The following is a 15,515-nucleotide window of genomic DNA, read 5'->3' on the forward strand; positions in this document are numbered from 1 at the left end:
AATAATTAAATAAAAAAATAAGTCTCATTTTTTTTTACAAAGTAGAATAAAATTAGAAAATAATGAATCAAAATGGTACAAACATGGAGATTATAAAATTTTATTAATAATCTTCTTGTACAAAATCATTATTTATAAGATTATATTAATAATTTAAATAAATTTAATACCATAAAATTTATTTCAGTGTGTATTTTAATATATTTATTTATAATTATTAACAACTCAAATAAAGTAATATCTAAAACTTACTTCATTATCTATTTTAAAATAATTACAAACATTTGATTTTTTTTAATTATTTTTTAGTTTTATGTGTTATTTATTTTCAATCAAATTTATTAATGTGTAAATAAATTAAATTAAATCAAATACGGTGATAGTCGTATTAATCAGCGTAACTTTTTATTTTAGAATTAACTTATGTTTAATTTTATATCAGTTTCTATAAAAAAAATGATTGCTAGACTCAAAAAATAAATATATTAGCCCAAAAACCTTTTTAAAATATTAAGATATAAATGAATAATATTATAAAACTTCAAACAAAAAATAGTAAAATATAAAATAATAGAAACAAATATAATAAAAATTTATCCAATATTTAAGTATATTATCTTCAAATTCTTCTAAAATGTTAATTTTTATTTATTAATTCTTCAATTTATTTATTTATCTTATTAGTCTAAAGATGTTAGCTATTGTAATAAATATATAAATTTATCTATTCTTTAATTAAGAAGAGTTGCATGCTTTTAAATGTCGTTTGTTAAAATATTTGAATTCAACACAAATTCAAAATAACATTCGAGTAAAATAATTAATATATTAGAATAAATGAAATAATCATCACAAATTATAATTTTTTTTTAAATTCTACCGATGTCCACAATTAATCTAAAGTAATTTACAATATTTTTCTCTATTTTAAGATAAATAATAAAAAATTTACTAAGCAAAGATATGATATCATTTATACTTATGTTTTATGCAAATTACTTTTGTATATAATTATTTATGATTCTGACAAAAAGGGAGGTAAGCCAAAAAGACAAACACAAAAAAGTCACACAACAATCTTTATTGATATTATTTCATCACTCAATCTTTCAAATCAGAAATAAAATTAATTAAGTATGTAAAAAATATAATTTAAATATTGAAAAGATTCCGCACATAAAAAGTTATAATAAATTAACTTGTATAGGATAAAAATCATAAAATTTATAATAAAATTATAAAAATTTAAATAAATAGGAACAAAATAAAAAAATGGAAGTTATAGAGTATAATAACGAATAATAATGTCTTATAGTTTATAAAAAAAATTCCAAGAATATAAATAATGTATTATAGAAGAAAAATAATTTTACCGAATAAAAGAACAATTAGTAAAAATAAATTTTTTACAGCATATATGACTTTTACAGTGAATAAATTATGATGAAATACAGAAATAGATGAAATAAAAAAGAAATGAATGAAATAATAAATTAAAAAAATATTCACAATCATATAATTAATAGTGAACATATAGCTATTAAACAATAAATTGTAAGAAAATATTAATAAAAATATTAGATTTGATATTAAAAAATACACAATGAATAAAAATATGAAATTTAGAAACAAAACTATTTAAGATCAACCAAGAAAATGAAAAACAATTTTGGTAAATAATGACTCAAATATTACCATGATAATAAATTGAAATAAATAACATATATTTGAATTAATTAAATTAAATAATTAATATAATAAATTAATTATAATTATTTAGTTTAACAAAGCAAGTTAAATAAACAAAAAATATCTTATTAATATGTCATGTAAAAATTATACACTTTTAAAAACAATTAAACAAAATACATAAGACGAAAAAGTTAATGCAAATTAAAATAAAATAAATTTATATATTTCAGTCAAATTAAATAATTAATATAATTGATTAGTTATAGTTAATGTGATCAAATAAAATATTAAATAATTTGATATTTATCTTAATCAAATCAAATAAATGATTAATTATAACATTTCAAAGCCATTAATAAAAAAGACATAGGACTAAAAATGAACACAAATTAAAACAAAATTAATTTATTTATTTCAGTCAAATCAAATAATTAATATAATTAATTATTATAGTTAATGTGTCCAAATAAAATATTAAATAATTTGATATTTATATTAATAAATTAAATAAATAAATAAATAATTATAACACTTTGAAAAATTATTAATCAAAAGAAATAAGTCGTAAAGGTTAATGAAAATTAAAACAAAATCAATTTATTTATTCTAGTCAAATAAAATAATTAATATAATTGATTAATTATAGTTAATCTGGTCAAATAAATAATTAAATAATTTGATATTTATCTCAATTAAATCAAACAAATAATTAATTATAACACTTGTAAAAACTATTTATCAAAATACATAATACGAAAAATTAATGCAAATTAAAACAAAATTAATTCATTTATTTTAGTCAAATCAAATAATTAATATAATTATTTAGTTATAGTTAACGTGGTCTAATAAAATACCAAATAATTTTATATTTATCTCAATCAATTCAAATAAATATTAAGTTTAACACTTTTAAAAATTATTAATTAAAATATATAAGACAAAAAATTGATACAAATTAAAATAAGATCAATTCATTTATTTCAATCAAATCAAATAATTAATGTAATTAATTAGTCATAATTATGTAATCAAATAAAATAAATAATTTAATATTTATCTCAATTAAATCAAATAAATGATTGATTATTTAATACATTTAAATGAATCAAATAAAATAAATTAAAGAATACATTAAAAAATATACCACTTTAGCTAGTTAAAATCTGATTTTAATAATATATAATATATTTTACACAAATTCTTCCAATAAATATTTTTTTTCTTTCATTCAATAAAGAATAAAGAATAAACAAGTGGTTGTTCTGCTCATAATTTTCAAAATTGAACCAACATTAAACCAATCAAATTACTCAAGTTATTAGGTTAATTATAAATCATAATTAAACAATTATATAAAATTTTATTTTATCATTATTATAATAAATATCTTTCTTTAGTTTAATTTTTATATAGGGGTATGAAATTAACTATTGTTTTCAAAATTTAATAATTCATTAATTACTTTATACTCATTATACATTCAAGTATTTATTGAAAAGAGAATAACGATTATAATTATAGAAATAGAAAACATATTGTAATTACTAAAATATTATTTTTTGTAGATATAATTTAGTTTAATAATTTATATAATATATTTAATAAAAAACATGTACAACACTTAACAACTTAAGTGTAACACCCTACCACACAGAGTCTTATTTTTAAGTCATAAAACTGAGGTGGTAAGGTATTACGACCTCTAAAAATAAAAATATACATACAAAATAGTTGAAAAAGTTTTATATCTAGGAGTCTTTGAAGGAAAATTTAAAACAAAAGTCGTAACACTCATGTAAACGGAAACTTGCGTGCGAAGAAGCGTAAGATACATTGATGCGTGAGCATATTTCCTATCTTTTCCTAGTGAATTTGCATTCAATTTGTTGAGTTTAATCAAGAATTAATCATATTTTAGCCACAATGGATGCTACTTTGAGTCGTGTGCAATTCTGTTTATTTTAGGTAGCATTTGGCTGCTTTTGATGGAGTTTCTGCAAAAAAAGAGAAGAAGGCGAATGACGTTGTCAACCCTGACCTCTCTGCACTCAAACCTGAATATCTTGAGCTACAGAGGTCCAATGAATGTGATTCTAGTGGTGTTGGAAAGCTAACTTCCAGGGCTTTCCAACTATGTATAATAGTCCATACTTCTTCGCCACCAAGTGAGCAAGGGTGGCGCCTTACTTGATAATTCTTAAGTTAGGTGCCAAGATCAACTAAAGCCATCAATCCAAAGCAGCCATGGTGGCGCCTAATTGAGATTTCTCAAGTTAGGCTCCATGATGAAAGAAAAGCGCCCAAGAAGCTCTGCTTAGGCTACCCCTAACTTGAGATTTCTCAAGTTAGGCACAATCCACAACATCAACATGCCAGTAATGTTCATTCACTTCAAGTAAGGCACAACTTCATCCAAGTTAGGCGCAACACACAAGGAGGGACCACACTTCAAGTTAGGCACAACTTCATCCAAGTTAGGCCCGAGTGTACAAGACCAAGCACTCCAACACGCTACCCACCTCAAGTAAGGCGCAGCTCCATGCCAAGTTAGGCGCCAACACCTATGATTCACATGGTCCCACGCTCCACTCGAAGGCTTGCGAAGATCTTTATTTATTCTGATTTAAACTTTAATTCAGTAAAAAATAGGAAAAGATATTATTTAGTTTTAGAAATTATAATTTACATTAATTAGGATTAGATATAAAAGGGAAAAAGAATCAGCCCTTCAGGCTCTTCTCTTCTCTTCTACCTCATTCCGCAATTGACAGTTTTTTAGAATCCTAGTTTTCTCTCTGAACCATGAGCAACTAAACCTCCACTGTTAAGGTTAAGGGCTCTGTCTATTGTATGGATTGATACTATTATTTTTCTATTTTAATTTATGTATTCATTTATAATTCAAGAATTCTTTTCATTCTTTATTTTATGAATTTGGGTGGAACGGAAGTATGACCCTTGTTCTAATTGAGTTCTTGTATAACTTGGAAAAGCTCTTTACTTGAACAACAACTTGAAAACAATTTCTCCTAAACTTCTAATTATCTGGACTTAACAGGATATGTGACATATAATCCTCTTATATTTAGGTAATTAGGGTTTTTGTGGCATATAAACTAGAATCGAGCTTCACCCTCTAATTGGAATTAAGTGACCAATGAATTGGCGGTTAATGAATTTTAGAGGAGACTAGAAAGGTCTAAGTAATTAGGGTTTAGTCACATATAGTTTGCCATGAATTAAATCTTGCATGATTAAAATAGTTAGTAAGAAAAGTCAATCTGGAAAATAGATAACTCTGAAGCCTTAACTGTTTCTCCATATATTATTCACAACTTGTTTACTGCTTGCTTTCTGATATTATGAATTTACTGTTAATTGCTTTTGAACCTTCAAACACCATTTTCTGTTTGTCTGACTAAGCCAATCACTCAATCATTGTTGCTTGATCCATCAATCCTCATGGGATCGACCCTCATTCACTTGAGGTACTACTTGGTACGACCCGGTGCACTTGCCGGTTAGTTTGTGGGTTATAAATTCCGCACCAAGTTTTTGGTGCCGTTGCTGGGGAGTGACTGTGGTTAACAACTACTAGTTGTTTGATTGCTTATATTAGGCATTTTAGTTCTAATTTTTTTATTCTTGCTCTTTAATTTTCGAATTTTATTGCTATTATTTTTCCTTAATTTCTGAAATTAAGTTTGGTGTCCCCTAGTTAATTTTAATTTAATTTTCTTCATTAATTGGTTTAAAAATTTTGAATTTTTTGTCTTATTTTAATAAGTAATTTTCGAATTTTAGAGTTATTTTATTTAGTATTTTTTGTTTTATTTCTTTTACACAGGTTACCTAACTGGGAATTCTCTACACTCTAGAGAGTTCTCATCTTTTCTTGTCTTCTGTCTGTTTATGAGCTGGAACAGGGACAAATAACCTCTTTTAGACTTTGATCCGGAACCTGAAAGGACTTTGAGGCGGCGTCTGCAACAAGCAAGACTTTATGTAACACCCTACCCTACAGAGCCTTATGCTTAAGTCATAAGACAGAGGTGGCGAGGTATTACGACCTCTAAAAATAAAATTTAGTACATATAGTAGTGTAAAAAATGTTTATAACTAGGAGCCTTTGAAGAAAAGGGGTAAAACAAAATCGTTAAATAGAAAAGCGCAACACTCCGATCGATAACGTAACAAAACTGACAAAGGATAGACTAACGCGAAACCATAAACAAAAGAGTGCCAAAGATACAAATATCAAAACTCAAGACCCGGTTTGCGAAGATAACCGGTCCAAGCATAAAATTATATATATACATAAAGTAAGAAACCCAAGGAAAATCCCCAAGGACAAACCATCAAAACCTATTCTCCAAAACAACCTCCAAAAGGAGTCAAAACAGTATGTAATTATTTAGCAGAGATAACAAGTATCTACGTAAAAACATAAAACCAAAATAAAGTCCCGAGAACCAAGGATTTTCGCTAATCCAGAAGTCTCCAGCATGCCTCAGCGAGGAGCCTCACGTCCCGCATATGAAAACCACAAAATCCGCATGAGTGAGAACCGGAGGTTCTTAGTATGGTAACAGTTCCCACATATCTAACATGTAATGTCCTGGGAAAGCCGAAGGCAATCCTAGAACTTCCAACAGATAAATCAAAGCTTATAAACAGACTAAACCATAAAAGGCAACTGACTAAAGATCTTCAGTCTAACTAATACTTCCCTTTCCAAATCCTTCAGACCTCCTAACCACCAGCAGTAATATAATTTGGCAAACACAATTATATCAGATAAAGAGATATACAAATAGGAAACAAATACGGCATTTAGACAATTAGCAAGTAATATGCAGTCAATTAGGCAATTCCAAACAATTCACATAATATGCATATGATGTATGCCTGTCCTAATGGCTGATGAGTCTCATCTGTCGGTTATAAAGCCAACCCGACAAGTCCTGGTAGCTAACCATTGAACTGTGCCTCTGTCATGCATCCCCAACTCGAGTTATTCATAACATAAATCATAATTCATATCCAACACCCTCACTGGTGTATATTCACAGGGGAGAGCTCATCCGAAACTTTCATAGTGTCCGGCCACACTTACGACATAGGGTCAGCAGAGTATCAAGTCTCCACCTGGAGCACATGGTGGATAGCCACTGCTTTCTCCCAGGAAAACTTGTATCTCAGATAGTGGAAGTGCAACATTCACATTTCATTCAATACGCATATATGCAATCATATTCAGCGATAATTCAATAATGGCTGAACCATAATTCGACAATAACTCAGCCATCCAGCTCATGATTCAATCCATAACCAGCCAATTTATTAACAATTACAGCCCTTCGGCTCATGGCATATAAAGCACTTCCACAATCACCCTCCGTATCTCATACAATCATCTTTGATCATCATTGAACATTAATTCTCCCCTTTCTTCATCCACAAGTTACCACATTTTCCTACCCCTTCCAATTGCTAGGTATATCATAAAGTTTTAAGACATAAGGGGTGAGATCGGAGGCTTAGAAGTCTGAAATTTGGCTTTGAAAAGTCAAAAATCAACTTTGGGGTGAAAACAAGGTCACGCGTACGCGTCGCCCATGCGGACGTGTGGAAGACAGCAAGATACAGTGGCACGTACGTGTCCCCCACGTGCACGCGTGAATGGGAGAAAAGTAAAGCGATGCCTGCGCGTCAGCCACGCGTACGCGTGGGTGCGCTTTGTACCCCATGCACAAAACCAGCACAATTCCCGCACAACTCTCGGGAATTTTGGCTGGGCATTTGATTTAGCTCATCGACGCATACGCGTCGGCTAGGCGCACGCATGGGTAGTGAATATTTGAAAAGGACGCGTGTGCGTCGGCCACGCATACACGTGGGAGTGCGTTTTGTCAAAAATTTTACTAAGTTAAAAAGCTGCAGAATTCACAATTTCAAACCCCAATCTTCCGACGGGCATAACTTCTCTCTTTCAAATCATTTTTCACCCGTTCTTTGAACAGCATAAACATCTCGGATCCAATTTTATTTCTAAACAAGTTTGGCACAAATTGGGGATCCGGAGTCCAAGTTATGCTCCGTCAAAGTATGCCCAAAAGCCACATTTTCATACAAAACCACAAAGTGTCATTTTCAAAACAAACCAATTCCAACCCTTTTTAAAATCAATCAAAACATACCAAAAATCAACCTCAAGCCTCCTCAACTCATACATTAACATTTTTATCAAATTCACAAAACCACCATCCCACCATTTTAACCCATCTCAATCAAATAGCCCAATATCAAACACATTATCATGTCATATATTCTTTCTCATCCCAATTTCCAAGAACACCATTTCCAATCAACCATCATTACATACAATCAATAATATCCCCACCATCAACATGGTTTTACTCACAATTCAACCTCAACCAATCATCAAGCATATATCAAAGCATGCATATCTCTCATGCATCATACCATCAAAACATCAATATTCATAATCACATATATGACCACACAATATATCTCAACCATTCAACAATATCAACAATTCAATTCCACTCTTAGGGCCTCTAGCCTAAGTTTTCACACCGCATTACATTTTAAATACAGGAAACCGAGACCATATCTTAGCCGATTTTCCCGCTCAACCCGGAGCACTTCCAAATCACCTTTCCACAAGTTATTAAAGCTTGAACACCTCCAAGAACAGATTTTTAGCACACCAAAGTCCTTTTCCAAGCTTTCCAAAATCTCAATCAAGCTCCAACACACATATATACACTTTCTAACCACAATTATCACATTCAAACACAACAACTCAATACCCAAACATCATAAATCCACAAATTCCACTAGGGTTGAGAATCTTACCACACCCAAGAATCAAGGAGACAAGATTAAGTCCTCCTTCAAGCTAGTTGGATCCTATAACATCAAAGAACCCAAAATCTCAATACTTTTTCTCCAAAATATTCAAATTTAAGGCTGAGAAAACTGGACTAAAATCATGCTTTACCTCAAGAACAAAGTAGTGGGTTTTGTAGAGCTCTTCGCGATGAACGCGTGGCCACAAATGATGCAGCAATCGAAGCTCAGGATCAAAAGTTATGGTGGTTTGAAGATCAAATGAGTGTTAGAACTTTGGAAGAGTGTTCTTTCCCTCCCATTTTCCTTTTTCAGCGTGAGTGAGGTTTAGAGAGGAGAGAGAGTACTATTTTTAGGATTTTAGGTTTAGTTTGGTTGGGCCAAGTGTCCAATATGGGTCTGGTTGGCCCAGTTTGGTCCGTTCGGTCCAATCTTGGGCCGATTTCTATAAAATTGGTATCAAAACTCTCGTTTTAATCTCCTCTATCATATTAAGCCATAACAATCATATTTTTAGCTTTCTAGAATAAATTCTTATTTATGGGCTAATTAGTCATTAATTAACCAGATTTTACACTTTATAAGGCTGCAGAGTCCAACATGGATCATAATAATGCTGCTAATGCCAATGTGGCAAATGCAATTGGGAATGAAGAACCCATTAGAGTGCTTGGCTCATACACAGCTCCCAATACAGATCTTTATGGCAAAAGTATTGTGGTGCCTCCTATAGCTGTAAACAATTTTGAACTGAAGCCTCAGCTTGTCACTCTTGTGCAACAAATTGTTAGTATCATGGACTTCCTCATGAAGATCCAAATCAATTTATCTCTGATTTTTTGCAGATTTGTGATACTGTGAAGACTAATGGAGTGAATCTTGAGGTGTATAAACTCATGCTCTTCCCATTTGCTGTGAGGGATAGAGCAAAGCTATGGTTAGATTCTCAACCCAAGGAGAGTCTGGAAACTTGGGACAAGGTGGTCACTGGATTTCTGACTAGATTTTTTCCACCACAAAAGCTAACTAAGCTGAGGGTGGAAGTTCAGACTTTCAAACAGAAAGAGGGTGAGAACCTTTATAAAGTTTGGGAGAGATTCAAGATACTAACTAGACAATGCCCTCCGGACATGTTCTCTAAGTGGACTCAGCTGGATATCTTTTATGAGGGCTTAGGAAAAATGTCCAAGATGAGTTTATATCATTCTGCAGGTGGTTCATTACACATGAAGAAGACACCAGAGGAGACTACTGAGCTAATTGAGTTGGTTGCTAACAACCAATTTTTATATGCTTCTAACAGGAATCCTGTGAACTCTGAGACCTCTCAGAAGAGAGGCATGTAGGAAGTGGAAGCTGTTAATGCTCTTTTTGCTCAGAACAAGCTTATGTCTCAGTAAATAAATCTACTTACTCAACAGTTGAGTGGAATGCAAGTTTCAGCTGTCAACACCCAAAATCCACCTCAAGAGGTCCCTTATGACATGACAGGTAACTTTATACAAAATGAGAATTATGATTATGCTCAATCTTCTTCTGAACAGATCAATTACATGGGGAGTGGTCCTAGAAACCCAATAATGATCCATATTCTAAGACATACAATCAATGGTGGAAAAATCACCCAAATTTTGGGTGGAGAGACCAACCTCAGAGATCTCAGAATTTTAACAATAATTCTCAGGACGGTTTCCAACAGAATAATCATAATAACCACCAATTTTAGTCTCATCAATAACAACCACCTCAGCAGGCAAATTCTCAACCCCAATAAAATTCTAGTTAGATCCTATAACATCAAAAGCTCACAAATCTCAATATTTTTCACCCAAAATTTCGAATTCAAGGGCTGGAAGAACAGAGATGAAATCATGGCTTAACTCTAAAACAAAGTTATGGGCTTTGTAGATCTCGACACGGTGAACACGTGGCCACAAATGGTGAGGCGATCGGAGCTCCGGATCAAAAGTTATGTCACTTTGAATCACAAGTGAGGGTTTGTGATTTTTGGAAGAAGGTTCTCCCTCCTTGGCTGCCCAGCAGCGTGTTTGAGGTTTAAGAGAGGAGAGAGAGTGCTGTTTAAGGGTTTTAGGCTGAGCTTGGTTGGGCCTATAAGTTCGGTTTTGACCCGGTTCGACCAGTTCGGTCTATTTGGCCCAATCTTAGGCCAAATTCTTTAAAATTAGTGTCGAAATTCTTGTTTTAATTTTTTCTACCATATTAAACCATAGAAATCTCATTTCTAATTTTCTAGAATATATTTTAATTTACAGGTTAATTATTCGTTAATTATCCAGGTTTTACAATGTGACTTCTTAAATTTTCTACTAAATTATTCTTGATTTAACTATATATCCATATAATAAATTATAATTTAGTTATCAATGTGAGTAAAACATTAGTTCTATATAATAAATAAGTTAAGTTGAAGTATATTAGTATTATTATGAGGAAAAATGAATAATAAAGTGCATTGAGTTCTACAGCAGCAATAGCAAAATTAATATCCACCAGTAGCATAAAGTGCACCACTGACTCCTACAACAGCAACAACATATCTTTGGAAATGCACACAATGCCCACATAATAATAATAATAATGCACACAATGCCCTGACATTCATATCTGAAAAAAAAATCGTCCTTAGCATTACAACAAATTTTAACATGATCGTTTCGTTAAGAAAGGAACAAAACTAAAAATAATAATTACATAATTAAAAGACAAAAAATTCACCTTACTCTACCCTACCTAGTACAATATCAATCGTAGAAATGATCAATTAATCTACTCTTCATTAACAACAATATCAATATTAACTATATACAATTAATTAATTAATCAATTCTCTATAGCATATGAACATTGTAACACCCTACTATACAGAGCTTTACGCTTAAGTCGTAGAATAGAGGTAGTGTGGTGTTACGGATGTCTAATCAGAAAATATATACGTATAATAGTGGAGAAATATAATATATTAGGAGCCTTGAAAAATGGGTAAAGCAAAATTGCAAAATAAAAAGCGCAACACTCAGGAAACGGAATAACTTGTGTGCTAAGAAACCTAAGGGTCATAGGCCTGAATAAGCAAAAGAGTGAATAGAGAGCTGAGAATACAGTATAGCTAGCTCCTGACTCAGCCTGCGAAGCCAAGGCTGGCCAGGCCCTAGCTCTCCTTTAACCTCTATAAGGGACAAAATAATCCAGTTTCTTGGAGAGAAAGCTAAGTACATATATACATAAACTGATAACCAAAAGAACCCAGGGACTACTCCGCTTCAGGAATCCAGACGCCTAGCGAAGAGCCTCTCGACCTGCATCTGAAAACAATAACACAGTATGGGGTGAGAACTGGAGGTTCTCAGCATAGTAAAGGTGCCACGCATTTAATATATAAGGTCCTGGGAATGCCAGAGGCAATCCTAGAACTCCAACATACAGTTATAAAACTTAAACTCTAAGCAGAAGCCATAAAAGGGGGTAGGTGACCTAAAGAATTCTGAACTTACTTACTCTAAACCTAACCTTAACACCAAACCGGTCCACCCTTCCTCCGCTCCTCCGTCACCATTAATTCAACAGAGACAAACGCCCAAACAATTTCACGCATAAGTAGAAAATAGATAGTGCAAGTAGCAAGTATAACAGGTAGCATGAAATATATTCAGTTAGGCAATCCCAAGTAATGCATAGCAGACAAAACAAACATATGCACATGATGTATGCGTATCCTATGGCTGATGAGGCTCATCTGTCGGTTATCCAGGCAACCCGACAAGTCCAAAAACCTTAGACTGTCCCTTGCCGCACATCCCCATGAGTCTATGCATAGATTTCTCATTCATTCATCATTTATACAATCATTCATTCATTCATATCTCACTCAATGGAGGATATCCATTCCCGGGAATTTAGACATGCCCGGTCACCCTTACGACGTAGGGTCAACAGAGTATCGAGTTTCAACCTGGAACATGTGGTGGCAAGCCATGGTTCTGTTACCCAGGAAAACTCGTATCTCAGATATCATTAATTCATAAGCCGCATAATATTTAGAACCATTTATATTTATCATATAATTATTCATCTTAGCCATAGCAATATATATTCATTTAGCTTTCACACCACTTCCCTCATAATTCATCTTGTTTACCTTTTCTTCATCCCCAAGTTACCTCAATTTCCTAACTTTAACTAATTACTAAGCTTACTAGTAAGATCTAGGGTTAAAAGGATAAAAATAGAGGCTTAGAGGTTCGAAACCATATTTGAATTATAAAAATATAAGTGCTGGAAAAACAGGGTGTGTGCGGACGCACACAAGTCTGCGTGCGAACAATTTGTGAGAAGCAGAGCGTGTGCGTGCGCATGAGTGCGTGCATGCGTGCGCACACCAACCAGGAATTACTTGGTGTGCGTGCGCCTCACCTATGCGAGCGCCACCAGCAGAAAGCATATCCTGGTGCGTGCGTGCGCACAATGGCGTGCGTACGCACACTTTCTGAAAAACACCAGGTGTGCATGCGCACACCAGTGTACGTAGGCACACACCAGAAACTCTAGTTCTGTTGCATTTTAATAATTTCTAGTCTTCCGCACCAGATTTTCAGCGTCCATAACTTCCTCTACAAAATTTGATTTTTCGCAAAATTTATATCGTTCTCAAGCTTATAAAACCCTCTTCAATTTGAAACAAATCTCATTTTCATCCAAAATTTGAGAATCAAGTTATGGACTACCGAAGTTCATCAAAAATCAGTTTTTACCAAAATTTACCAAACCCCTATTTTTACCAAAATCTCATTCCATACCAAAATATTTCACAACCAAGGCATACCAATACTCAACTCCACACCTTCCATACATTTTACAACACACCACACCCAACATTCTCAATCATTCAATAACTCCTTACATATTCACATACATCTTCACAATTCCAAATTCAAGACAATAACAATTATACTCATGTTTATACATAGTTCCCTTGTCACACATACCAACAAGTACATTTAACCCTTTTATTCAACAATTACCCACAATACCACACCACTCTCATGAATGGCTCAACCCTTACATCAAGAATTTGCTAATTTATATCAAATATGCTAAGTCAACTTCCATCAAACTCAATTAAATTCATCATCAAGCACCAACACCACACTTTCAACAAAACCATCAATCACCGCTCATTCTCAATATTATTTAATAAATCTATTAAGGTTACAAAATATTAACATAATACACATTTCACCTTATCCTATAGTTCTCTAGCCTAAGTTTTCACAGAGCATTACATATTAAACGCGCAAAACCTAAACCATACCTTGGCCGATTTCCACGTTTGGTCCAAGTCAGCCACTTAAGCCACACACACAGCCTCCCAAGTTTCAAAAATCACCAAAACCTTAGGACTAATCCTCCATCAAGCCTCCAAATGTCCACAATTCAATTTCAATTCCAATGCATATATATATATATATACTTAGTTCACACCTATTACACATGTATACCTCAAAATTCAGAATTCACATAATAAAATCAAGAATTGGCTAAGGTTTGTGATCCTTACCATCCCCAGGAACAAAACAACTCAAGCCCAACAGGCTCCGCAAGCTAAATCGAACCTAGAATACCAAATTCGACAAAATCTCATTACAAGGGCTCAATTTCAAAAATAAAAAAGGGGGTAGAGAATCTGAGATAGGATTGTGGCTTACCTGTGAAATTGATCCGATAGAAACGTAGAGCTCAATGCGCTAGACGCGTGGCCACAAACGGTGTGGCGATTGGAGCTCGGACGAAGGAGTTATGGTGACTTATGGTGATGGTGAGGGTTAGGAAGCTCTCCTCTCCCCCAAGGCTGTTCAGCGTGTTTCTTTGCTGAATGGGGAAGGAGATGGCTTCTGTCCATTTAAGTGATTAGGTTTGGTTGGGCCCACGGGCCCGGTTTGAGCCTAGTTCGGCCCATCCGGCCCAATCTTGGGCCAAATTTTTTAAAATTAGTGTCAAAGTTCTCATTTTAAAGAGCTCTATCCTGTTTTAATATTAGATTTACATTTTTAATTTTCTAATTAAAATTTAATTTATTGACTAATTATTTACTAATTTTAGCGAGGTTTACAAACATGATAAGATCAAAGAACAAATTAAAGCAGGTAAATTTTGAGAAGAGTGATGAGAATGAAAAGAAGAAGAGCAACAATGAAAGAGTACTTGATTGCAGCGACAAGAATGGGGAAGGAGATGAACAACAGCTGCCAGAGAACTTGAATACTCGCCCATGTCAGAATCTCAGTCAACCCAAGCGCAACCACGTTGTCTGGGTCAAGGTAAAAAAGGATTTTCCTTAATTCTGGTTCAGGAGTATGAGTCCCCATAAAATTTTCCTTAAGGATTTTCATGAGAGGAAGATTTAACTTGGATTTTTTAGAATATTCAACAGAAAAATCAGTTAATAACACTAAGATTATATTCACAGAACTGCATAAATTGTAGAAGTATTGTATATGAACATGATTTATGACAAAGTATAATGGTGTTGTTTAACAAAGAGGCAAATATCATTGGCAAATATCACCTAAATTAAGAACAAATAAAAAACAAATACAAGTAACAATTTGAAGTTTCAATAATCCTAAATTACTAATCAGAACAAGTAAAAAAAACAAGTAACTTGGCGATGACAACGGACGAAGAGCGGCAGAGCAGGGCTTTGAGGGCTTTGAAGGCATTAAAGCTATCAGATTTAAAATTATCAGATTACACCTTAATAAAATCCCTAAAGCTCAATTTGCTTTTTAGCTTAGGAATTTGGTACATTGTTGGGTGAAGGGGTCAGAGGAAGAGGGAACAAACATACCTGAGCATGCAGACAGCGACGAAATGGAGCAGTAGCTCTGACAGTGGCGCGGACAGCCACGGCTCCCTCTGGTCACTAC

At 33.0% G+C, this 15,515-nt stretch overlaps 1 non-coding gene across 1 annotated transcript; it reads right to left on the reverse strand.

The window, feature by feature from the left end:
• Positions 1 to 9,600: 9,600 nt before the first annotated feature.
• LOC112731498 (small nucleolar RNA R71) lies at positions 9,601 to 9,706 on the reverse strand. Its single transcript, XR_003167272.1, has one exon. It is a non-coding gene; the product is annotated as a small nucleolar RNA R71 (small nucleolar RNA).
• Positions 9,707 to 15,515: the final 5,809 nt, after the last annotated feature.

This window comes from Arachis hypogaea, chromosome 12 (genome assembly GCF_003086295.3).
Source record: "Arachis hypogaea cultivar Tifrunner chromosome 12, arahy.Tifrunner.gnm2.J5K5, whole genome shotgun sequence".
Classification (NCBI taxonomy): Eukaryota; Viridiplantae; Streptophyta; class Magnoliopsida; order Fabales; family Fabaceae; genus Arachis; species Arachis hypogaea.